This window comes from Lonchura striata, chromosome 1A, assembly GCF_050655825.1.
Source record: "Lonchura striata isolate lonStrDom1 chromosome 1A, ASM5065582v1, whole genome shotgun sequence".
In the NCBI taxonomy this organism is placed as follows: domain Eukaryota; kingdom Metazoa; phylum Chordata; class Aves; order Passeriformes; family Estrildidae; genus Lonchura; species Lonchura striata.
Genome location: NC_140741.1, coordinates 56,610,243 through 56,637,687, shown reverse-complemented (window position 1 = coordinate 56,637,687; position 27,445 = coordinate 56,610,243). Strand labels below are relative to the sequence as shown.

Genomic DNA, 27,445 nt, shown 5'->3' with positions numbered 1-27,445 from the left:
CTGAAGTCAAACAGTTTTCATGGGAGACAAACTACGTGGCTGGGATTATCCAGGCAAATTGTGGGATACAGAATCTCTCTTGAGAGTTTATTGTGGCCAATTGCTGTACTGGCTTTCCTTTTCTACAGCTGTTTGTGGGTGTGGACAGCACTGAGAAGTGACCCTTTCCTTGAAGATGTTTTGTACAAGGAACAGGGGTGAGATGCTAGGACAGGCTGTCTGAACGGAGTTGCTGTGCTGTTCACAAGCTTGCTGGCCGTGTTCACATAGACAACATCCAAGTTCTTTGCCTCTGGGCTTCTCCACACAGTGGGCAGTTCTCTGGCATGAGCCATGCTTTGTATGCACATGAGAAACAACGTGATCTCTGCTGAGAACCAGTGTAGCTTCAGGGTTAAAGATACTTTGAATTTGAAACCAAGTAAGGTTGTCTGTATAAACAAGGGCATCCTGTCAGTGAAGTGTTTTTTTTTTACTTTCTGCTTCTAATTAATACACACAGTCCCATATTTTTAATATGGACGTGTGATTTCCAGCTCTTTTCCCAATCCTATTAAAACTGGTACAACAACCACTGGTTTTAGCTGGGTCAGGATTAAGACTTGCTGTGCAGTTTTAAGGCAAACCAGTCTGAAGAGCTTTGTCTTAAATGCTAGCAGTTTCTGGGACCATATAAAATTATACCTATTTCTTTTCTCAATATCTAATTAAATAGCTTATTTGGTACAACGTCTGGACTAAAGTATGCCTGTTATATTTACGGTGACATTCTCTTCTTATACACAGAGGCAGGCCTCTTTCAGAAGGCAGAATTGTGAACAGGCAACTGAATAGTGGGATGATGGTGCTTTTTGGGAAATAGTTACTACTCTGATTTACAATTCTGCATTACAAAAAGGATCCAGGTGTTGCAAATTCAAACTTCAGTCCGAGGTTATCCATGCCTTCACGCAGAGAAAAGAACAATTTTTAAGCTTATCCTAAATGAAAATTGAAGATATTGTGATGAGTTTTTTCTTCCTGAAATAGGTCAACAAGTCAAATATAGCCTAAGCAAGTGGAGAAAGATTTTGGAACAGTGCAGATCCTGGTATTTAATCAATCCAGGATTGCAGAAGAGACTTTGTAAATGAATTGTAAAAATTTAGCATACTCCATGCTCCTCTTATATCATCAGTTGTTCATAAGATCATTACTCATCCCTGAAGGCTGGACTAATTTTCCCTGTGGTCTTTATCCTAAGTATTTTGTGAGCAGCAAAGTAAATTAAATAAATTATTTCTGATTTCATAGTAGAAAAATCTTAGATCAGCACTGAGTGCCATTTGTACCTTGTCATTGAGAGCCAGCTTGACACTGGTCTTAAAGTATGAGAATTAGACTCCCGTTTCTTTGATTTTAAAAATAAACAGTTTTAAAGTTAGTTTGTGTCTTATTCTATGAAATCTTCATTTTTATTCCTAAATGCAGAATTATTCTTGTACAAGTGTGTTGGTAGTGCTGTCTAGCAAATACCCAGTTCAGAAACACAGAACAGATTCTCAGAGATTCACAAGTATGGAATGTGAAATGGTGACACTTCCACTTCTCTATCCCTTGTTGGGCCCCTGGACTGGCACCAACAGCTCTAGCTTAGAAATCAGCAATTGCTGTGCACAAAAGTGGCAATTTGGGTGTGCCCAACTGTTTGATATGTTGTTTGTCTGCAACAAAGTGAGACTTTGCACTTGATTTCATGTAACAATCAAGAGTTGCATGAAAAGTTGGCATGACACAGCAGAAGAAATTTGATTTGGGGCTAGGCTAAAAAGATGATATTTACTCAGCTTTTCCTGACTTTGATTCTTTGGTAGAAAATCAGGTATATGAGAACAGTTTATTTGTGGCAGGGAGAATAATTAATACTAGACTGGCCTGTGATCACAACTGATATTTTATATGAGGACCAATATTTTATATGAAATGCCCAAATCTGAGGTTAAAATTTCCGTTCTACCAAACAAATCAATCTATGATCCACTTCATTAAGCAGCTCACTGTTTGTTCAGGTAAGCATTTTTCCATATTTGGTTCCTCTCTGAGAAGTTATTGACTGCAGTAGATTTGTTTTCTGTCTGTGTGCTAGTGTCTCCATACAATTTTTTTTTTTTTTTTTTTGCTAGGCAGAAGTCATGAAGTTTACTCTTTTGTAATGCAATGTTTTTAAAGAGTTTTTGTTGGCTTTGCATAAAGGTCATACCCATAAGTTGAAAGCTGTGGTTTAAAATAAACTAAGAAAACAGAGGGAAAGGAGTTGGGCATCCTAAAAAAACACACCCATGCAAACTGGTAATTTTTCAGGTACACGTGGATTATACATCCATACTAGAGAACAAAGTAGCGTGGGTCCTTGTCTCCCCTGCTCCTGGCGTTTCAAAACTCTACCTTTAATTCTGGCTCTTTTATGGTGATTAAAAAAAGACATTAAAAAACTGGCCAAAGCAGAAATTTTAAATTTTCTAAAGCTTCAAAGATATTTTTATATTATTGAGGCTTCAGTAGTGGTAGCACACAGAATTTTGCAGTTATTATTGATGCTAGAGAGACCACAGAAACACCATATGAGTCTTGTGATTACTCATAATGGGTCATTGCAACAAAACTTGCCTGTATTAGGCTTCATCAGGCAACGTGAATGAGTAGTTTTGTTGACAATCCTCTGAATAATTTGATGTCCTGGTTCAAAAGTTCACCTCTTTCTTGGCTGGAAGGAATGTTAAAAGCCTTCCCTAAGGAAGTGATGCTGCTCAGTTAAAAATACTTATTTCTCTTATATGATATTTTAAAAACAAACAGAAAGTGTATCTATGCCAGATATAAAGTGCAAGTTTCCAAGTAGTAATGAATGTGATTGCAGGGGTATGTGATTCCCAGCTGCCTAACTCTAGATCTTTCACTATGCAGAAGTGGGGTCTTCTGGACCTGTAACCAACAAATCTCCCCTTACCTTATACTGGTGATGTGAACAGTGAACTGTGGGTTCCAGATCCACAGAGGAGACTCACCAAGGAAATGTAGCTGTTGTAGTCTCTAGCTTGTGCATCTGGATTGCCAGAATAGGAAAAGGAATTTCTGCTCCAAAGGTTTTGTGTCTTTCCCCACCCTTTGGTACTCTGGGTATGGTAGAGTGGGGACTCCTGCAAGCACAGTCCTCATGGGCAGGAAAAGGGAGTGACAGCCATTCTCTAGCTGTAGCTTCCAGGTTAAAGATTCAAAGATTTGGGCACTGATTCTTGCTCTGCAACTGCAGGCACAAAGGACCGACTATTGGAAATCTCTTCCAATATGGTTACTCATGCATTATGGCAAGATCGCCTCCAATTTCTCCTTTGAAGAATTTCAATACGATTTGCTTACCAGTCTCTCTGCAAGAAGATTTTCTTCTTAATACCAGGCTCTTTTTTAACCCTCTTTTGGATTCAGTATCTTAACAATATCTAAAGGACAGGGCAGATAAGAATACATTTAATTCTGATTTTGTGTTTTTGACTTGGGTGTGTGAATCCTTACAACACCAGAACTTGTTGTGATCTAATAGCAGCTGGAATGTACTTGTTTGTCAACTCTGAAACATTGGTCTGTAGTTGCAAAAGCTGGTTAACGCTGGAGGATGAGTTTAAAATGCTTGTGAGGTCAGAACCTGAATAGAACCTTGTGCTAACAGCTTTGAGGGATATATCCACATATAATTTAACAATAGCACTTTCTACTACATCTTTAAATAACATTGCTCTCCAGCATGGTCTGTTAGAAAGGATTAAGTCAGTCTCAGAGTCTGACTGAATTTTATTTAGGCATCTCTAAGTTGCAGCAATGGCAGCATGAAACAGATTCAGACTCTTGGAATAGTGAGATTTAATAAAGAAGTATCTGTTAAATGCAATACTGCCTTCCTAAGAATTTCTTTGAGACTTCAGGCCAAGAAGCATCTATCTTTCTTCCTTCAGTTTGGATGGGAATTCAGTGCAGATTCAAGGTGCAGGCAAACACATCAGCAGCTGCCTGAACATGGGATTGCTGTGCTCCATGTGAAGCTTCAGGAGGGGACTGAATGCAGCCATGTGCTCAGGAAGACAGCAGCTCTGCATCCACTACTCTGAACCACAGCTCCTGTGAAATCCTCTTGCCCTGTCTGAGCCTGGTGGCACAGTGGAGAAATGACTTCTCTGGGGGAGGAAGGAGAACAAGGGAAACAACTGTGATAGAAGAAATGCTGGTTTTATCATGGTTTAGTGAGCTGAATTGCCTTGCTGGGACAGTGCTGAGTGCCAGAGCATGCTGAAAAGAAGAAGTTCCACCCTAACGGAGATCTGGGAGGCAGAGCCATATCCTTGGCAGCAGCAAGCTGTTAGACTGGCAGCTATCTTTCATTTGTGTCTCTCTGCTTTGTCACTTACCAGGTCGCTTCCTTCCCTGTTGCAGCACACTGTCTCAATTTGCTTTTTGCCTCCTCCTCTGTCTCCAGTCATGTTTCCCTACCATCTCTCCTCTCTGCCAGTTCCTGTGGCCCATACGTGCCAACCCAAAATCATGGTACCTTCAGCTGAGGATAGTCTAGCTTCAGCTTCAGAAGAAATTATGGAAAATGGCAGGTAGATTTGGCAAGAACATTACCATTCTTCCAGTAACTCAAAGATACTTCTCTGCTGTGATCTACAGTGGCCTGAATAACCTTTCCTGACTGTTTGTGCTGCATCACTTCTGAGCTTCTGATTGCTAAAGACCTCTTGCTCCTGATGTGGTTTTCAGTAGTTGTGGTTACATGAAAGTCATCATTCAAATTTCTCATGTTTGTGCAGTGTCCTGTGTCATGGCCACAGAATAATCACAGGTGTGCCCTGTCTCCTCCCCAGGGGAAAGCTTTGCTATTAAAAGTGTCAGCACTTTGACTTCCTCTGGGTCAGCTGTTTTGACACAAAGGCTGCAGTGATCTGGCATACACTGGGGCCAAAGCTCCCTATTCTGGGCTATTCATAAGAATTAAAAAAATAATAATAATAATTTCAGCTATGGCACTTTACATCAATTTCATAAAATAGGATGAGCCAACTGAACTAAATTTACAATTACCCTTTTAAGTTTAGTCTATGTATTGGCATATCTCTTCTTGTTCATATCACACAGTTGTTTTTATTCATCATGCACAGAAAAGTGTTTCATGCTGCCAAATATTCTTTTGTATAGGATGCCTCCTCAAATACAGAATCTCTGGTGAAGAACAAAATCTGGTCAGTGGCACCAAATATGTGCCATAGGAAGTACATCATAACTACCCAGTGGTCAGTAGCTGTGACTTTCTCACTGCTCTGTGCCCTTCTGTGAGGCACCCAGCCTGTCTTCATCTGAGATCATCACAAGTAGAGACAATAACCCTTAGACCCAGTGAAAATAAGGTGATTATTAAAGGATGAAAAATATATTAAATTACATTATATTGCTTTTCCTCTCAAGGATCACAAAGCATTCTTCACGTTACAGCACAGTCATCCCTAAAAGCTGCAATTTCTAATGGCTCAATTTAAAACCTTAGAGTACAACACTTACATGTGTGACCTATTACTGCAGTCACTGACTTTTGGAAAAGTTCTCTCTTCTTTTAATATGTAGTTTTGGAAATTTGCTTTCTCCACATGTAAAATCTCCAAGAGAGTTACTTTTTTCTGTAACAGTCCTCCCAGCTTTAAAAATAGCAACAACAACCAAAACAAAAACATGGATCCAGGGACCAAATACTCTGATTAGGTTCAAAATTCAAGAACATGTCAGAAGTAGAGATGTCCCAGCACCTCCGTAAGAGAAAAATGCTTCAGTTGCAAAGCAGAGGAAGCAAGCAGAAAACATACCAATTTACAACAGTATCTTTACTATGTCTATTGTTTCAGATCAATACATTATAAAGCGTCTTGGCAAGTATTCTCAAACTTCAGGTATGTCTCTTCAAAGATACTCTGAAAGTTTTCTTACCTACTAATTCAGAATATGTATTTTTTGTGGTAAAAAGATGATGTGTGTAATAAGCACTCTCTCCCTACCTGCTGAATGGAAAAAGCCTCGTGTCTGTTGGATCAGAGCCCTTGGTCCAACACTAGGAAAATGTTGCACCATTTTTTTCAGTTTGTGAAATGCATCTGTTCAAAAGCCTGGTGCAAGTTGTGTGAGACTGCCCATTCCTTCTTTTTCTCCAGTAAAAATGTGTGAGTTAGGAAAAATATTGGACACAAGAGTCACTTTTCCTTAGCTTATATATTTTCCTGTGCTTCCATATGCTTACTTTCATATGATAAAGATTGTCAAGTTTTAGTAGCTGCCTTCTAACAAAAGAACTCCTTGCATGGGAGTGTACCAAAGCAGTCATTGTTTTATTTGCCCTTGAGCCCATGCTGTTCTCTATAAAACTGCAAACCAGGGTCAGAAACACAGCCATATAATGAGGTGAAAAGGCACTCAGTGCAAACCGAGAATCTTAAATAAATAGCTTGTTTTCAACTCATAGACTGACCTGTTTAATAGGTCTTGTAAAAACTGCTTGGCAATAATATGTTATTATATCCTTGTAGAAGCCTTACCACATGAGAAAGGCAATATATGTTTAATATTTTATTTCAGTTACTGGTAATGAGATCCCATGGTAAGTACTGTCTCAGAGGCAGAAGACCAAAGAATGAAACAGAATAAGGTTGATGAGTAAGATGTCCAGTTTTCTAGTGTATTGAGGAGTGGTTTTGATACATTTTCCCAGGCGTTAGTTTCTTGACAAATCTGATCTTTTTATAAACTTGCTCTAGACTTCCTGATTGCTCTGTGAACACACAGCCTTTCTCTGAAATTAGTCACTCTATTTCTTGGAGTCCTGAGGATCAGGCTGTGGCAATGCCTGGCAGTGCTGTGTGTGCCCGGATACTCCTCATGGGAGCTGCTGGTGCCCGTGAGCGCTTTCACTTGTGCTGCCACCTGTGCCCTTGAACTCGGTCTCTTCTGCCAAGTCACAAACATCCTTCACCATTACTCTGTGCACCTTTCTTCTCACACTCACCTCACAGCTGCCTTTCTCCAGCTCTGGTTACCATCAGTAGCGAGTCATGAAAAGGTTTGAAGGATGCCAATGAAAGATTGAGAGGAAATCACAAAATACTGGAAGATGTAGTTAGTTGGCAGCAGTGTGGTACTTTGCCTGGTGAGGAAATGAATGCTTATGCTTGCATCCAATAATGACAGACTGTTCTTCCTTTCCTGACCTGAGGGAACTGAGCTTCTGCCAGCTCAGGGGGAGCACAGGGACAAAAGGAGGTTCACAGGAAGGCATCTGAGTCAGAAAAAGAACCAAAAATCTGGGAGAGCGTGGGCAGGCACTCTTTCAGAAAATTTGGAAAAGTTGGCTTGAAGTTTATAATGCTTTTATGTATCCCAGACTACTGAAAATTCCCTCACTGCTTATCTTCTTTCCAAACTAGGAAAACTCTCACAAATGGGAAACAACAGTATTAATCAGAAATAATTTTCTATCTGTCATCTTATTTCCTTAATGTACTTCATTGTTTTTCTGCTGGATAAAATCAAGCTCAGCATAGCAGGATCCAGAGGCTATAGTCAAATAACACTCATAAATCTAAGAATTAGCACTATTAAGCAAATCTAAAAAATGAAATAATAAAGTAAAAGTCATGGCTATGATCTTGAACCATATGTGTATGACCTCATGATTTGACTTGCTGTGTTCGCCTGTGGTCACTCGCAAATGCCAGACTATTTGGGCAAGTTTATAAATATGGTGATGGGCCAATGACTGTCTCCTACTCCTTACATGAATCCATAAAATACTCTCACAGGAGGAAATGTAGAACACTGTCCAGTCCTTTGCTCCTGTTGCTACCTACAGTAGGATTTCCAGAGCTTTATGCAGCATTTTTAAGCAACAGATTTCAAGACAAGTCCTGAAATGCCTAACTGTACTATTTCATTATTTTATCTTGAAATACTGTTAATTCACCTGATCCTATTAATTCCATTATAAACAATAATGGAGGTAAATATTGGCACAGACAACTGCATCTGCAAATGAAGTTCACATCATCTTTTTTGATTCAATGTCACTTTTTCCTCCTTTTCCCTTTTTTAGTAATGTATTTGGATAACTTATATTTATTCTTTGAGCTGTGACAAATATCAGCCAGCTAACACTGGTAGTTAATAAGTAATTACTTTTAATAATGTAATTTGAACATGTGTTCATTATTTATTAACAGTTATTTTACTGGTAGAATGAGAAAATGGAAATAGGGCAAAACCAGCAATGCATTCTAGTGGTAGAGGGATGTATTGAAACAGTAGTTTGAAACCCAGCATATTCATTGGAAAACAAGACTTTGAACAGTTTGTCCAGCACAGTAGCAACAAACAATGAAAAAAGAGAAAAATTACATGGCCTGTGAATTGAAGTTGGGTAATATTCAAGAAATAAATGATTTCTCTGAACCTAAAACCCTGATTTCAGAAGTCTGGAGGAAATGTTGATCTTCATTCAAGTACTGGGCACTCATACTTCCTAAGAAGCAGATCTTCAGTTCAGCAGTAAAATAAATTCTTATTATCCAAATTCTGGACCAAAATAAATAAACTTGTCAAAAAATTGATACAATTTTATAACATTAGCTCACTATACATGGTAAACCTAATGTATCTAAGTGAAATAATTGAATTTATGTTTTAACTGTACATAGACTCCTGTATGTGGATAAACAAAAGAAATACTTGAAGAGCACCTTTTCCAGAAGTGAACAGAAAAGATTACTTTGTTCTTTCCTCGTGTACTTTTCAGCAGTCCAGACTGCTCTGGCATCATTTGAGTTTGGGCTTATTGAGCTTATACTGTTAATACCCATCTTACCGATAGCCAAAATAATAGAGTTCATTAGAAATACTTGTGTAGGCCTTCCTGGGCTCCTGCAGGCTTAGTAAGGAAATTTTTCTTATACACTAAAGAGAGTGCCTGGAGCTGGAATGAAGATAAACAGAAAAGGCACTCCTTTGTTGGAAATTAAAAGGAAGAGAGCTATCTCAGAAAGATAAACTCTCATTGTTATTATATTGCCTTCTTTAAAAACTTAATAAATACTTGAGTGATGGGAGTAAATATCTATTTCCACAATATCTGCAGCTTATGGATCAGTGAGAATATTGCTTCCTCACCTGTGATTGCATCAGAGACAAAGCAGAGGTAAAAACACCTCTCTGCAGACCCCCTGCTGATCCATTAGCAGCAAAAGCACATTTTACCTCCCTCATTTCCAGCTTTCACATCTTTTCACTGCCAAGCCTTTGTAGTGTTTTTCCACTGCCTGGTGAATAGAACCCAGGAATTGATTGTGGCCATGCACATTGAAGTCTGTCTCTCTGCCCATGTGGTACCATGTGCCATGCTGGTACAGTGTTCTTGGCTTATGCCTTGTGGGTGAGGCAAGATCATTCTTGCTGCTCTGCCTGGCTGGCTGAAGGAATAATGTCTGGAGCACCTTGCTTTTCTGAGAAGTCTGCTTCCAGCACTCTCCCAGGGACTCAGCTCCACCCTGGAGACAAATTCCTTTTTTTTGGTTTGTGGCCAGGGAAAGGAGGCGGGCTGCAAGCCGAGCTCTGTGCATGCAGTAACACCTGGAGATGCCATGAGTGCATCTGGACCCTCTTGGACAGGCGCTGCAGGGATGAAGGCCGACGTCTGCATTGCAGATCAGAGGCTGAGGCAGCTGTAAATCACCAGCTGTAAATCATCACTCCATACTGGCTAGGAGCAGCTCTAGCAGGAGCAGGCTCAGCCCTTGCAGGATCTCTGACTGGGACAGAGGGCTGCAGGACCTGCATTTCCTCCCACCTCACATGGTGGTGGCTGGAGTTCTGTCTGCGCAGTGCACATCGCGGCATGAATCCACTTGGAGCTGATGGCAGCGAAAGCATGCATGTCAAGGTGAAAATGACAGAAGTAGGTTCAGTAAAGCTGAAAGCAGAAATGTATGAAGTTTTAGAAACAAAACAAAAAAATAACATAAAATAACATGATAATGTTATAAAATGATCCAACTGCTGTTTTATGGACTGATAGGCAACAACAAGGAAGGATGTTGTTCCTAACAAACTATAAACTGTCTTTCTCTTAGGCAGCTGTTTACAGGCATGCTCCCAAAGTCGTGAAATGTTGCACAGGAATATCCAAACCCATTGCTTTGAGGTTTTTTACAAGTCTTCCTGTCTTCAAACTTTGGTTCCTCTGTCCTTCCTTGCCACAGCTGTAGGAACCTATTGTGAGGAGCATGCTGAAACTTTTTCATTTTCCTTCTCTCATAATTTCCTGCTTACTTCCTGTTTTTGTTCATTTTCACAAATTATCTTTAATCTGAATGGAAAGCTAAGGACTAAGAACTACAGATTGTAGTTTTATTTGTGGCATTAATTCTCTTGTGGTAATGCTTACAGAAATAGCTATGAGAGGAGGGTGGAAGTTGTACCAAACCATGAATAGAATAGGAGAATTAAACCGTATTGAATGTATTCAGTAAGTGTATATAATTAAAAATTTAAAATAAATATAGCTGGTCTTGTAACCAGAAAAATTAGGATATTTTCTTTCCCTGAGAGAACTTTTGAGTTAGTTTAGTTTTCAAAGCTCATGTTTGATATTTCCAGTGTAGGAATGACTTTGGTTAATTCAAAGAGATTTTGTCTAAGCCTGGAATTGTTTAAGGAATTGGAAATACATAGATTTTTTTAAAGGAAGCTCTTGTCCTTACCATGAAGGGAGAGGATTTTGTTCCTGACTTCATCCATTAAGTTCCAGTGAAATTAATCTGCCCATCATGATCTGTCTGGTGCAGCTAAACTAGAAATTCCTCATGTTGGCATTTATGTAACATCGGTCAAAATATCTTTGTTACATTGGCATCTTGATTCCATTGTGACATATGGTAGGGAGGCAAAGAAAAGCTATCATCAGATGTTACAGAGCAGAATGGAAAAACTCCAGATGAGAAAATCTTTAGACCATTTAAATAATAAAAATGGTCAGGCTCGAGTGCCAGACTGTCTTTGTTTGACTGTGGATGTAATCCAAGAACTGCCTGAGGCAGGAATGCAATCCACTTACCAAGCCTCTAGAGGGAAGACACTTCTAGGACACACAATTTTTCCCTCTGGGAGAAAGGGAGAAGGTTTAAATTAGATGGGTGAATCTGGTGAAGTGAGGTTTTGCAAACTTCTCCAGCACATCTATTTTTTGCTTCACAACCATAGGCTGTGTTTCAAATTCCTCTATTGTGTAATTTAAGCTCAAGGCTAATTCTACCTAGAAAAACAGGCTGCTTTTCTTTCTCTCTTTTGACAAGTGGAATCTATGCCATTGTATACTCTAACTGAGACCAGCAAAACTGAGTGTCTGGTAGATGTCATATATGTATTGAACTTAGATTTCAGTGCCGTTTTCCTTTCTTTTCTGTCCTTTTGAGATGAGGTTCCCTATTGCTTCTTTTAGAGATGTAGCTTAGAGTAAGAACACAGGGTGAAACTCCCTCTGTGTGACAGCAGTATAGAGTCACTGTGATGCCAGCTCGGATGGGTCCCTCTGTGAGTGTGAAGGCAGCTGTGGAAGTGTCTCTAAATACAGCAGTCCTTTGCTGGGGCTAGCTTGGGGCTGTGACTCTTCCATAACCTCCTGGTCTAGGGCTCAGCCTTGACTCACTGACAAGAGGCCTGGAGCAGCCTAGCAAAGTACATTTCCAAGTCCTTTTACAACCTCAGCCACAACCTCAGACCTAAGCCTGTTTTACTCTGCCCCCATGCTTACCTTTGCTGAAGAAACCAGCTTGAGGGGAAGAAGGAGAGTGGAAGAAAGAGGACTTAAATTTTACTTGCTTCTTTCTTTACCTTCCCAGTGTGTGTAACCAGAAAGTGAGCCCACCACCCATTGCTACCGTGAGCGTCACTCACAGTAAAGCAAATGGGAAGTGACTTTGTTTTTTTACTTGTACTAAAACCCATTAACTAAGATTTACTGGGCTCTGTGGAAGGTTTTCTTGAGTCAGGAAACACCCACATTCCTGACAGTGGTTTCTTCAACATTAATCATTGAGTTCAGTGTTCTTTTATAATAGCATTGCCCAATGCTTAGAAAAAAATTGCAACGAATGTGGGACAGCTGGATGAGAAAACATTTCAATTTTTGCTAGGTATATTTTATGAACTAACTTGGAAAATCCTCTTAATTGATTTGGGGGCATGTGGGGAGAATAGGAAGAGCAAAGTCAAGGAATTAACTGATCTCTGTATTAGGTGTTGTAGTTCCAGTGCCAAAGCTGTAATGATATACTTGTAAAGCAGTAATCAGCTGCATTAATGCTAAAATTAATTTCAAGTAGGAATGCATGATAAAAGAATCTAGAAAGGATTAGAGCCCTAAATTTCTCTGTAGTTTCTGGTTGTCATGAGATAATTCAAAACTCATTTAGAATTGCTTTCCCAAAGTAAATATTAAGTTTTTCTGACTAAAGTACTTGACATTTTGGTTGATGATGAAACATATGATCCCTAGGGCTGAACAGTCTTCTGTCTCAAACTTAGGTTCCTGGATATTGGAGTTCCTCTCTGCTTTTCACTTTGCTTCCTTCTCCTTTGGTATTATTTATAAATATTTCGTATTTATAAATATATAATATTTATAAATAATATATAATATTATTTATAAATATAAGTATTTATTTCATTTATGCCCTCACAGTAATTTTCTTAAGACTCTGAACTGACCAAAAACCCCAGCTGGCGTGTGACATTGTCACTATTCTCAGCAGTGAGCAGGCTGCAGCACTTGCTGGCTCCCAGTGACACTGCAACCTGCCCTTCAGGGCCTGAGCTCTGGGAGTCATTGCCTCTTCATTCTGTCCAGAAAGGTGGAAACTCATAAATAACCCCTTTTCACCTTAATCCCTAATTTTAGATGGTGAGGATTTTCAAGCAGAATTAGCAGTCTGGATTCATTTTGTAGTAGGTTTCAAAGCTGCTTTGTCTGGCAAGTCTGATCTACTTTGGATCATTTCCTATAGCAAGGTGATGAACACTTCACTGTCAGCCCTGAGGACTCAAAAAGCTCTCCATGTTTGCAATGTGGTTTCATTTTGATGCAGAACGTCTCAGTCCACACCATTTTTTCTGATCATACCAATTACCACTTCTTGCTGTTTGTGGCACCTGCGTTCCATAACCTCCACTTTCAGAACAAAGTGAGGAAAGCTACACCATGAAGTTAACCCAGCAGGACATGGAAGTTTTCCCCTGATTCAAGGCTATTCCTCCTTTTTGAAGTACTTCCAGATCTCTTTCCTAGGTGGCCACAGGAGACACTTCCCTGGGTGAACTGACTCAGTTCCAAGGAGCAGAGGGATGTCTGAGAGCATCCAGCCCAGCAGTGCATCCAGGACATGAGACAAGGTGTGGAGCAGAACCGCCCAGAACACGCCATGCTGGCATGATCCAGCGTGAACCTGCTGCTGAGCCACGACCTGCGCTCACCACACCAACAGTGCCGTGCTTTAGGGTGCTGCCATACTTTTCCAGACTTGGCTCCCTCTTTTTCATGAGCTGGTGTCTTGATACATTGCCACGAAACTGCTCTGCTGTGAACTGGTGCAAACCAGGACTTGCTTTTTGTCTTACCTGCTGTGCATTTATCTCAGAGAGAGAGACAGAGCAGAGAGCTGGGGACTGCTAATGTGGTAATCCTCTGCACTTAGCTCCTTCAGAGCAGCAGCACTTTCTGTTCTTCAGGGTAGTTTATATCAGTGTGAAGATAGCACTGTAATACCAGAATGTCCAGATTCTTACTTGTTCCAGGGAATGAAATTTACATTTTCTATGCATATACATCTTTCTGATGTGAACCTTGCTTGCTTTAGATTTTAAGGGAAAGTGCCAGGGTCCTTTTCATTAAAGGAATGTTAGCAAGTGGAATGGAGAGTCCTTTTTGGCAGTCATATTTCTAAAAGAACCTTTTCCCTTATCCCCAAAGTTATTTCTGTCTCTTATCTCCCTCCCATCCTCTTTCCATCCTCACTTGCAAATCTAATTTCCTCAGAGCTTCTTTACATCTGAGGGCACTTTACCAAGCTCTGAACTCCTTGTAGTGAAAACAAGGAGTAGTTTTCACTCCTTTTAGTGAAAATAAGCTCTGAACTCCTTGTAGTTCCAAGGCTTCTTAGAAACACCCCTTGTTGCTGTTAAGAGAGGCTCCATTAATGAGGCATATATACTGATAAAGAACCTAAGACAAGAACTGATCTTCTGATACCTTTTACTCTCTGAAGCCCAATGCACTCAGGACTTTTTTATGTAGAAGGTATTTTTAACGTTAATATCTCCAGCATGTGGGAAATTATTACCTCTTAAGGGAATACTAAACTAACAGCCTTATACAGTGTTAGTGACAGTCTCCTGTGATGAATTTTGAAATTGAGGAGATTCAGTAAAGCTGTAACACCATTCTGAAGGCCTTGGGGCTGTTTCAGTTTTTGTTACAAATTGTATGTGATTAATTGCGGTCTGACTTTTCTCCCTCTAGTCTACCTCAGTTTTTGAAAAATTATTTTATCAAAATCACTCCATAATGTCATGCAGCTGGATGGGGTTTTTTTTTGAAGTATATCTTATTTCTCCTCTGTGCTCATGAAGGGAGTTGGATATGATACATATAGATTTAGATGTCTAAATCTAAGTAAATTTTTTTTATTCTGTACATATAGCATGTCAAAAATATGCATTGTATGTTTATTTACAAAACTATCTGTGAATGAACAGATATCTTTATGCACATTTATGCAAGCTCCATGAGCACATGTAAGCTCATGTAAATGGTGGCTCTGTAACTTACACAGCCCTTATGACTTTAAACCTGAGATGTTCTGATTGAAACCAAAGTTCTCATCTTATACCCCATTATATTTTTGCTAAGAGAAATTCCTTGCTCAGAGCAGTTTACAGTCTAAATGAGCAGAGAATAGGAGATTATGAAGAAGGTAAAACAGTTAAAATGGCACCTGATCAACATATAAGTCTTGGACACTTGGACAGGCAGCTGGTAGTTAATTTTTTGGCTGATGAAGATTATACTTCAAATCCTCAGCATACTCATAAAACTTCCAAAAGAAACAACAGAGCTTGTAGGAGAAAGTGTGACTTAAAATGCAGGAAGAGGTGGGCAGTGGCCAAGCACAGTGCCCCCTCTACAAAGCAGCTCTCTCAATGTAATTTGTATCTGTTAATTATTCAGAGTCCTCTTGAGTTCGGGTTATGTGTTCATGCAATGCTGCTGAAGAAGTTTGCAAGGGAGTCAACACTGTGAAAATATGGGGATATTGGTAACTGGAGGAAAGATAAATTGATTAGGGGAAACTTAAATAAGGCAGTGAACAGTTGGATGTTCAGAAATCTAATATAAAATTCTATTTCCAAAATTATTACAGCTTTTCAGCTTCTCACACTAGTTTCTGTTTGGGCTTTTTTACATATACTCAAATACAAGTATCAATTTTTAGATTTTCAGCAACACCTCAACATCTCAAAAAGAGTTATATAAAGTATTTTCAAACATCCCAGGAATTTGCATATGTAATTATTTATTTGTAATAAATTTCAGTCATCACCTTTCCAGTGTCTGTTAGAGCAATTATTAAAGTTGACAACCAGGAACTTTTTCATTTCATTACAATACATTGCAGTATACATCCTCCCTTAGCAGATATTAATAATCCATAGTGATAGTGTTTTTCAAACTTCATCAGGATTCAAGTGAAATTGGGTGGTGCTACTAATGTGACTGAAAATTGTTATGATTTTGCAGATCATTTATATGTTAGTCAATGTTTGAACATTAACACCATGTTGTGTGTGGTATCTCTACAGAGACCTTTGTAACATTAGTGCTGAATTGCTGGTGACCTGAGAGAGGTTGTCACTGCTAAATACTTCAGGCTAGGAATTACCTTGCTCATCTCAGAAGTGAAACTCTGCTTCTTGCAAAGACCTGTAATTATCCTTAAAGAAAACTCAAATTAAAAACTTAAAAAGAGAAAAGAAAAAAAGAGAAGCTCAATCTCTGTATTGGGGTAACTCTGTTAAACCCTAGTGTGGAATCTGTTGAGCTGTATAGTGCCCACAGCCTTAGCTGTGTCCTGGAACTTCCTTCCTTTTTCCACCTTAATGAAGAAAGAACAAAACAGAGCATATAAAACCAGCCATGGCTGGTCATTAGCTGTTTGTGAGCGGCTGTTTTGCAGCTGCCATTCACATAAGTCTTGGAAGATTTACTGGGAGAGGAATTTAATAAGCAGAGTATGACAAATTCTGAAGTTGCTTTTCAGATATACAGGAAGTCATTCTTCCTGCATTTTGTGATTCTTGGATGTAAAGGAATTGATAACTATTTTTGCATACGTTCTTTGGTAGAGAAAAAAGTTTTTCCTATTTTCCTATTTTTTTCTAAGTTTCTAGGTTTTATATTGTTTATTGTGCAGTAATAGAATAATAAATTATTTTCTAATCTTTATTATGAATGATAAACATGGAGGCTTGAGTGATTTCAGATTTTTTTTCCCACTCTGGTTATTTCTAATAACTGGAACATTTCTTTTTCTGAACAATGTGAGTTACACCTCTCAGTTGCTTCTTTGTAACTCCCTTGTGCCATCACTCCACTTTCAACAAAGCTTGACTTGTGAATTGAGATTGAAGAAGTTTAGATCAAAAGAAATATATCTGTTATGTGAATTCAAGAGGTTTTTATTTTCTACTTTGTTCAACACATTTCAAAACTGAATATCCTTTGCTTTGTAATTTTTTTCTGGAGTTATGCCAGTCTTCAAAGACTATTGTTTTGACTATTTGTTTGGTGTTTGACTCGATTGTGCTCCCAGATAGAAATAAGCTTTATTTATTTTTGGTTTAATTGTTCACACAGAGCAGCTCCCTATTAATGGAAAAGTGTGCAGAACACCTACCTTTCCTCTCCATGGAAAAAAATAGCCTTTTTCATGTTCAAAAGGCAAATGTGAAGGCAAAGCTACAAAAGAAAACAGGTCTGCATCTGTTTGCAGTGCCATGACCTCTGTAACTTCTTAAATAAAAAAGAATCCTGCTAGACTAGCCATACTTTCATACTGATTGCTCATGTGCAATAATCTACATTCCTTTGGTATAGGTAATTACATCTTATGTGGAATTTCATTGCTGCCTTAAGAAATGAAAAAAAACAACCCTCATATTTGCCTCTGAAATGTCAGGCTAATATTAAGAATAGTACAAATGGTATTAAAATGTTCAATTTCAAGCTATAAAAATATAAATTCTTGTTTTATTAGCTTAAAATATTTTTTTCTGTTGGTCTCAGTATTGGGGTAAATACTGTAACAATTACTGAAGTCAATGACTTATATTCTGCCTTTACCAAGCCAGGTAATTTTATTCATTTAAAATGCTTATGCCAAGTAATAAATAATTAAATATATGATTTGTCAGCAAGTTACTTGATGCATATCTCTAAGTAGTCCCACAAATTTCTGAAGAGTCTGATTTTTCTGCATGTTCAACATTTAATTTGATGGCATATTGAGATTACATTGATTTTAAAATATTTTTTTGTGGTTTCTTAGGTCTATCATTCTGTGTCCATCACACCCTAAAAGCATTGCCAAACCTGACTCCCACCTGTAATACATAAGGATGAAAAGCCAAAGAGAAAGAATTCAGTCTCTTTTTTGCTTTCCTGAGAGGTATTTCAGAAGATGGATGTGGTTCTTGGGAGCAAGAATAAGGGAGAATTTATCACTAACTCTGATGTTTCCAAAGCTTCTCTATATCCAGAGGATCCCTCTCAAGGAGAAGCAGCTGTCTGTTTCCAAGTTACTTGGATGATGCATATTGATGGAGGGCAGTCTCCTTCTGGTCAAGATTCCTCTTTACTCTAATAGAAGTTTTTAGGACTCTCTTGATGAGCAGGTAGAGGAACTACTCAGGAAGGCCAGTTTAATTTGGAAATGGAGGCATTAGCTTGTCCTGCAACCTGGATCTTAGGTGTTTGAGCTGTATGGAGATCAGCTTCAGTCTCCCTTTATGTGTTATCAAACAGTAATACAAGTGAAATCATATTTTTTCTTGAGCCATTGCTATGCGTCATTTAAATTTCCATTCTTTCCATTACATTTTAAAATTGCCAAGATTCTCTTTTATTTTGTAAGAAGGAGGAAGGAAAGTGATTTTCCCTCTCTCATTCAGACCATATTTCTGTTGACCTAGATGTGTAGTCTGGGCTTTGGTAGAGGCAAGCTGTACCTAGGACCATATTTCTTGATGACTTTTGATGTTGAGTTCATTATGGATCCATCTAGAATTCCAGTCCCTATAGTCTTAAGTCAGTAAAATCCAGTGAACTGGGACATTTTGGGGAGTTTGCCTAGATAATCTAGCTTTGTCACTCTCATGGAGTTTTATGTGCCTTCAAATCTCTGTCCTTTCTGTTGATTTACAAGGATATATTTTTTTCATTAAAAAGATTTTACTCCTGCCCATTTCTCCAGCATCCCATGAGTCACACAGGAGATGCCTCACGAGGGAGAATGTCTGTCCTGCCACCTGTCAACCAGCAGGGCACTGTCAGAAATTAAGTTATGTCCACTGGTCTGTCTGAAATGTAAATCTATATCCTATATACACTGTGAGGAGAAAGCCCTACAGATGGACCACAGGAATCCCCTACCCTCAACTAGAATTACTGAATTCCAGTGAATATAAAAATGTCTGTTGATAGGAAGGGGAGGGAGAAGGAAATTTTTTCTCTAAACCTGCAGACACTCTTGCAATATTTAAGTTAATACAATGAAAAGATATCACAGCATACATAAAACATGAAATGCCAAACAGGAAGACTTCTTATATTGCAGTAGCTTTGCAAAGACAGATGGTGTACCACAGACAAGACACAATATTTCTTAGGAATTTGGTAGCTCACAGTCCTTCCCTAAACAATAGAGTTAGTTTAAAATCTACTAAAAACAAAGGAAATTCTGACTGCCTCTTGCCCAGGTTGGAAGGAACCAGCTGTTTCTTTTAAAAATGCCTTGTAGCTTATCCTGTGCAAGATATCTTAATGCCCTCATTTCACAGAAGTCAGACATCAGATTTGTCTCCAAACAAGTACCTTTTCTCAAACAGCCAAGCAGTCCTTGTGATCAGCATTTCAGATGCCTTAAGGAATTTAGTATCTGGGTGGATCTTTTAAAGAAAATTCTTTTAAATAAAGCATATCAATCCATATGTTCAAGGCTACTTTAAAAAAGCCCTCAAGAGAACTAAATCTAATGCTCACATATGAAACGTTTCTACACAGGAGCTTAACATGTTTGTGTATTTAAAAAAAAAAATGTTTTCCTGTGGAATGGGGCAGTTAGTTCAAACCATAGCCTTTTCCTTTGTCTTGCACATAAATTGACTGTTCCTGAGATTTGGAAATACCCAAACATCTTCCAGATGGATATTATAGCCAATGTAAAACCTGTCAGCATTTACCCTGATGACTGTAAACAGTCAAGTGATAACTTTTTCCATTAACTCAATCTGAGAAAATGTAAACCAGTTTTTTATATTTCTGTATTTTCTATCCTAAGGTGTTGGTAGATGCTTGCATGTAAAGTTTTTAACAAATGGTTTTAATAAGGGAAGGTTGGGCCAAAAGTCTCATATCTCTGCAAACACAAGAGCATTAAGATAGAGCTGTAAAGAATGTTCTAGAGAAGGATGACTGGGGATCAGTTCTGATAATACTCACTGTCATGGAGCCTTCCTGGTCTATATGGAAAAATTGTGCTACATGGAAAAATTGTTCCTTATCGGCATCATCTTGGTTCTGTCTTTCTTCATCACTGCCCACTCAGGGTGTAAATGTCTAGAAGAGATGCAAGTTCACTGATACCCTGCCAGAGGAAAAGACTTAGGGAGACAAGTTTTCAGCAATTCTGCATTTCTGAAGCACAAGGGAGAGATGGGGAGGGCTGTGCTAAGGTTGCTGAGGTCTGGTTTAGCAGAGTGAGCTGTTAAGAGAGCAGCTGGGCCCCAGCTCCACAGCTAAAAGTTCAGCAGAGCTCTGTGCCTTTCTGATGTGATTGCCCCTTGGGAAATGTGCTGCTTAAGCTCCTGGTAGCTGGCTCCTTTCCACCTCTCTGTCAGTCTCAGATCTTGATCCAGTCTCCGTCCCTGTAAGGGCTGCTGCTGGTTTCAAAGTGTGCTTTTGGCAGTGGGTGCAAGCAAAAGCAAGTAATTTTTTCTAGGAAAAAAGACTTGGGGACTAATGCTCAGCTGCTCTGTGTGACAGCAGGCTTACAGCTTTGATGGCAGCCTGTGCGTGCAGGTAGACAGCTGAGCCCTTGGTTAACATCAGGCTGTGAAAAAGCAGCAAACCCACTGACATGCTGGCTGGTGGAAAAGCACTAAGGCCAAGTCTATGGTTGTGTATTTCTGAATAACAGTTTCCCTGCTGAGTGACCAAGCCTCCTGAACCACAGTGCTCCTGCATTTGCTGCAAGGCACAGCAGCTCTCTCAGGAATGTCTGTCTCAGCTCCCAAGGCATTGGGCATCTCTTGCTGGTCATCTCCTCAAAGGAGAGCCACTTCACATCACAGAAATGTAATCTAGGATAAACAAAATTCTGCTGGAAAACTTGGAACTACAATTGCAGGCGCACCTCTTGTTCATTCCTGTCTGGCTTAGGTATTATGATACCTCTATAAGCATTGAGCCTTTCCTAAAGACATCGGTTTCTCACCTCCCATCACCTGCCTCCCTCTGGGCAAAGAGATAAGCCCACCACCAGCATGGCCAGCCCAAGGCCACATGCCTCACTAGTGTGAAAAGTGCAGGGAAGAATTGCAATAGGGAAGATTTATTTGCACTTAAATATGGTTTTAATTATGTAATATGTTTTCATAAATCTCTTTAGATAGTGCCAGTACTTTATTATTCTTCCCATTGTCACTAAACAATTACCCATACATTTGTTCGTAAGTGGAAGTTTTATCCTTTCTATAATTAGGGAATGCTATAATTATAAAGGCCTCCAGATCTAATCAGCCTTGGGCAACAAGCTTCAAGATCAGCCCTTGCATATGTGACTGTACAAAAACCTCAGCACTGTGATGCTCAGAGGCATCTTTTCTAGTCTTTAATAAAGCTAACTCATTTTGATTTTGTCATTCTTGGTAAGACAAGATCTGTTGTGCATAAAATGTGGGTGAGGTGATCTTGAGTTTATTTAATGAAGCTTTGCACATCATCTCTGTTCCTCCTGTTACATGATGCAAAAACTGACTAGGAGAAGGAAATGAGATCAGAGAGATGTGAGTTCTGCTCTTAACTCTATAACAGATTTATGGAATTATTTTGCACCATCAGATTAACTCTGTGGCACCATCTACAAAATAAGGATAAAGATTTTTATTGCTTCTATGAAATGCTTTAAACACTTTGACTGAAAAGACATTACATTTAATATTGGATATGGATCACTGAGGAAAATGGGCTGATTAGTAGCAAGTGCTGGTATTAATTCATAGTTGCTAACCTCAACAAGAAAAACAAAATATTAAGAAGATGAATGATAATATTTTTACTTGATGAAACTTTATATACTGTTTCCTTAAGTGTGGCTGAAATACTTATAACACTGAGTAAAATTTTGCAATTTGTCTGATTTGTTGTAAGATAGTAATTATTAGAATATCTCCATCTTTGCCTTAAGATAGTAAGATATTCCTTTTTCCTGCTATTTATCAGTATGAAACAATTTTAATAAATGAAAGAAATAGGCAGTACTTCAAGAGGAAATAAAGACTTCCCAATAATGCCTGTGAGAAAATTTTCCAATTAGATTCACTTATCAGTCACTTCAAAGGAATATGACACTGAAAAGAGTATTCTTTGAAATAAAAGCATTAGAGAGAGATGACTGAAACCAATTTTTGTAAAGAACCACTGAAATACAGTCTCTTTCTGTTCCCTCTTGAGTCTCTGTGAGTCTCCTGATACATGGGTGTATTTCACCTTTAGCAAGATTAGCTTAGAGACCCTTTGATGCAGGAAGATTTTGGCAGGTAAGTTAGGCTGAAAGATTTCTGTCTCAATACAATAACAGTATCCAAGTAGAAATCTTTATTGCAGACTAAAAATCCACTCTTTAATGTCCATTCCTAAGTCTGATCTGTATCTGTCAGTGAAGTGAAAGGTAAAGGTGCAACCTATGACACCCTGGGTGGGGGAGGATGTGGGCATTGTATTGCAGGACTTGCTGAGACTAAGTAAAAATATCTGAGGGTGGGAGTAGCTATTCTTGTGTGTCTAATGCCCTAACTCTTAGTCTTCAACCAGCATCATTTCAGCTTCAGCTTCATCAACCAGCATTTCAGCTTAGAAATTAAGTCTAACCTAAAAGTATATTATGACCTAGCAAAACAATAATTTGTGCATTTTGCCGTAAAAGGCCAACAGAATATATTTTGAAGTGCTTTTGTACATTTAAGTCTGTAGATAACTCAAGCACAGGACTCGAGGAGTTTCTCTGTGGTGAGGATGGCATGTCAATGCATTTGGGATTGAAGTGGCTCCCTCACTTTCCTGCTCTCTGGTGTGTGATGCAGACACTGAGACCAAAGAAAGTGTCTTTAACTAACCTGGCTGTATTTAGTACAGTGAACATATTTTAGATGAAGGAGCATTTGGATTGCACTGTCCATGAGCTGGGCTCCTGTCAAGCACTCAGTTGGGAGATGGGACAATTTTTAGACTACCTGTGGCAAATACATACTGATAACACATAATGTGGCTCAAGAAGTGTGCAGGGGCAGAGTTCAGCAGTTTCCCTGAGTGAAGGTTGTAGAAAGTGCTTTTCTTGGGGGTTAAATCTTTGGTGACTTTTGAATATACTGCATTTGAAATGATGAACCAAAATCACTGCTGGTCAGAAATCCCACCTCACAGCATTTGCTGTTTGAGAATACTGATCTCAGAGTGCTGATGTAGGGCATGCCTTTATTTCAGCTTTAGGAAACAAAAATGTTGATATGCATCTACTCATACCAGCAACCAGCTTCTGCTCAAATGAATTATTATCTTCAGATCATTTGCAGCAGTGCCTGATTTCTTTCTAGGAAAAGGTCCAAGAAAGCATTTTAAAAAGCCTAAAATTTGCTGTGGTCATTAAGTAGTATGTGGCTTTGGAACACCTTATACACCAAAAACCCCCAAGATTTTAAAAAGGCACTGGCATTGTAATGGCTTTTCATCCACTACTGTTAAAAGGACTTTCTTAGATTCTTTTTGAGGGGAATTCAAATAGGAAGGAAAGATTATGAGCATTTTTTATCATATAACTTGGAGCAGAGGCACACACATTTTTCACAAAAGTAATCCACTTTCTTTTAGCTGGAAACCTGCAGATAATTCTTACAATGGAAACTTTATGGTTGATTTGTTTTTCTCAATACAGCTGCAGAAGTGAGCTTCTTCCATAAAACTGAGGGGACATTTAAGTGTGCAATGGAGTAGATGCTTTTCCAGAGGTTAAAATATTGAACTGGGTACGATTGTCCACTAGCCATGTTATGGTTGCTTACATTAGATTTGGCCAACAGTCACACTTTTCTGTTGAATTTGGCATGATTGTGAAATGCTAGAAGTGTGTTTCTTAGAAGCTGTGTTTATGATGGCCTGTATTTTTCCAAAATCTCCTCTAGTCTTTCTGGTATTTCTCTAATGTCACAACTGTCATATAGATTTGCACATGGCCAGTCTTATCATGTAACTACAGCCTTGCCAATATTCTTGACTGTCAAAGGAAAGCAAGCCCAAGCCCCTAGCCTGACTCCTTTGACTGGACCCTGTTCATGTCTCTGGGACCAAATGGAAAGCGACAAGCACTTCTTCACAACACGCTGGCGGCATGAACTAGTGTTGTAGCATGGCTTGAAAGACACAGCCTGGTGCCACCATGCCCAGCAGTTACCATTGTGCTGCCTCTCTTTTCAGGCTGGCAAATGTGTTTCTAAGTAGCCTCACATTTTGTCTCCAGGGTACTCTATCTTTGGTGCTGCTTGCCAGTACAATAGATGAGCCTCTTTCCCAATGCTGAATGTGATGCTTTTGTATAGACTTAATCCCTGGTGAAGCAGGTTCATCCCTGCTGCTTACAAAATTTGCAGAACTCAGTGCCAAGAAGTGCATCTGCTGTTGGCCCTGTCACTTTGCTCCACTGAAAAAACACTCATTTGGTTTCTGGGCTCTGCTGTCCTGATTTACTAGATGCAGTTTGAGGAGAATAATTACTTTTATGCTTTTTCATTTTTATGCTTTTTTTACTTACTTATATTGTTGAATTTTCACTACACATAAAACCAACTTGATGTCCTGATACAGAACCCTTCCTAACACAGAGCTATATTGCCCACCTCAGTCAAACCAGTGTGTCCTTTACATGCAGTGACATGGCCAGGGTTTAAGGTCTGATTTTTGCTATAGCCTTTCCTGTATTTACCCTTGGCACTTGGGTCTGCTGTGCCTTGTATGGCAAATGTACTCCTGAAACCAGCCCCAGATATCTTTATTTCCTTATGGATTCAAGCTATGTACAAATCCTTTTTGATCCTGTGGGATTTGGGTAGTAGGTATTAGACTCCAAAAAAATATAATCTGCACAAGCTCAGACAGGAGACACCATTGCTATATGTGCAGAAACCCCACACCTTGAACCAAGTCCATTCCTAGTGGAACAGCTGGCAAATTTGATTTTGTGCCTGTCATGAAGCAACAAAAAGTTACAATTCATATGGGGTAAATGCTTTCTTTTTTATTCAATGTTAGTTTGCATTAGACATAGTAATCAAGTGAACTGATTACTTGTAAGTAATTAATTACTACATTTGTATTTAATTCCCCCAACATTTTCAGTCCATGATTTTCCTGTCAAAGGTTTATTTGCACTACCTTTCTACTGGCATGAAACATGCTAAAGAAGGTCCAATTGTAGCCACCTTTGAAGCTCTTACAAGATAAGAACTCTGCATAGCTCTTTCTAATTAAAAGTTTAACCTTTTTCCAAGCATTAGCTAGCTAAGAGCTCTCCCTTTAACACGTTCAGTGCTAATAAACAATCAAGAAATGCTGAGGCTGATGTCAAATGCTGTGAAGCAGAGGTGATAATGAGAGGAGAGGACCTTTTTTTGTGGTGAGCTCCTCCTAATCTAGGCTCTGAGGTTCCAGTTATAAAGGAGGATATCCATGTGTTGGCTAAACCTCAGTCTTTGCCAAGGACAGCAATCTGAGAGCAGCAGATTACTGTCCTAAAATAACAGAAGTCAAAGAGGGAAAAGGTTGCTTGTCAAGTCCAAACACTGCAGAGTAGTCCTCCCCTCCATGCTGCCTGGTGCTTTGTGCAGACTGCTTTTTAAAGCCTCTGGCTCTTGCTAAGTCTCTTGAGAGACAAACCTTTGCTTTAAAAACCTCAGCTGACAACCATCCTGAAGTATGACTCCTTGCTCAGATATTATAATGCTTCCCCTCTCTTCTGCTGTAAATGCTTGCAAGGAAAGCACATCACGTTGAATGTTTAAGAAGAAAGTGAGATAAAATGCTCCTTCCAGTGTAGCAGCCACCATTGTTACCACCTTTATTGAAGACCTGGTATTTAATGGAATTTTATGTCTCCTCCTTCACAGTGCAACTGGAGGAAATTTTTGCTTTGCTGATTCCTATGATCACAGTATCCCTGAGCAGCAGCAGAGCATGATGCAAAACTATCAGGTCTCTTGAGATACACTTCTGAAATAATTGCAGCAGAACTGCTCATTTGCTTGGTTTCTGCAAGGACCAAACTTTGGTTTTGTTTTTACTATGTCTGGCTCCAATAAAAGAAAGCCTGAATCAGCTCCTATTTTAAACCCTACCTTGTGAAAAGCTGAATCTGAGGGCACAGCCACAGACATGATTATGAAGACTGCCACCCACTGTCTTCTGATAATCTCCTCAATACTGCCCTGGAAGTTCTGGGAATGCTGAGTCCTCTGTAATTCTGTCCTTAGAATGAACTTAAAGCCATGTTCTCCCAGTCCAGTAAATACTTCTTTGTCTCCATTGGCATGTATAGAATAGTGCCATAATTATACTAACCACAGTGAGATCAGAAGAACCTTTCGTAAAGTTTTAATTCTTTTAATAGAAGTAAAGACTGAAATGCCTCTTTCTCTTGTGATAATGAGTAATTACCATGTACTGAATATCCATATTTTATCTTTTTTCCCCCTATCAATCTGTAAGTATACAAATATGTCCTTCCACTCTTTATCTTGTGCCTTTTCGTCTTATGACATGCTTGTGCTAGCATGTCTCTTTGAATTGTAAGCCTTGCAGGGTAGGTCTTTCTGGGAAATTCTCAGAATTTAATTTCTTTAGTCCTCCCCAGGTGAACTGGCAAAAAGTTTAGCATTTAGTTCAAACCCTATCTAGATTCCCTCTGTAGACAGTGAAAAATGGCAGATACCAGCACAGATGCACCATCCCAGCTGTTTTACACATCTCAGTGAAAGTGGCCAGACTCACCTCTCTAGAGATGGGTTTCTCTCTGCATTACATAGCACATTTTCATATATTTGAGACCAGGGTCCAAATTCTAGTATCACTCTCTAGATCCCTTTTTGGAATTTACCGGGTAAGCTAGCTCTGAGCAAGTGGGAACTCTTCTGGTTCTTGAGTCATCAGTAACTCATTTTAGGTAGGAATTTAGTAACAGGCTGAGTTTTTAATGTTGCATGCTGTGTTCTGTTGCATGCAGTGGTGGAACAATATGATTAATGGAACACTGTGGGGCAATGATATATGCTAATTAAGGGTGCTCCTGGTTGGGGTGTAACCTAAGATAAAAAATTGCCCACTCTCCCCTATTCCAGTGCTTTTACCCGTCCTCCTAACCTGGCAGCTTGATGTGTTTGGCCTGTGATTGTCAGTGAGATGTGATGTCTAATAAAGACCCTTGTACTGCACAGACCTCATTAGACACCGTGATGGACTCTTAGCATCTGAACCTCAAATATATCCAACAGTCTAGGAAGGCAGATGTGCTTTCTAATCCTGTGGCTCACATTCTGCCAGCAATGTCCTGCTGACCTCATTAAAGAGGATCTCCCATTGAACTCAGACTAGTAATGCAATCAGGATTAAGGGTTTGGCCTTAACAATTCATTAGTCAGCCATTTGACAAAAAATATAATAATTCATTTCTGATCTCATGCAGATTTACTTGTTACCTATGTGACCTTTTCCTTTACTTTGGCATTTTTCCCCTGAATTACT

At 39.1% G+C, this 27,445-nt stretch overlaps 1 protein-coding gene across 1 annotated transcript in view; it reads left to right on the top strand.

Moving 5' to 3' along the window:
• Positions 1 to 27,445, top strand: part of EEA1 (early endosome antigen 1) — a 334,518-nt gene that overhangs the window by 209,747 nt on the left and 97,326 nt on the right. The window lies entirely within an intron of this gene.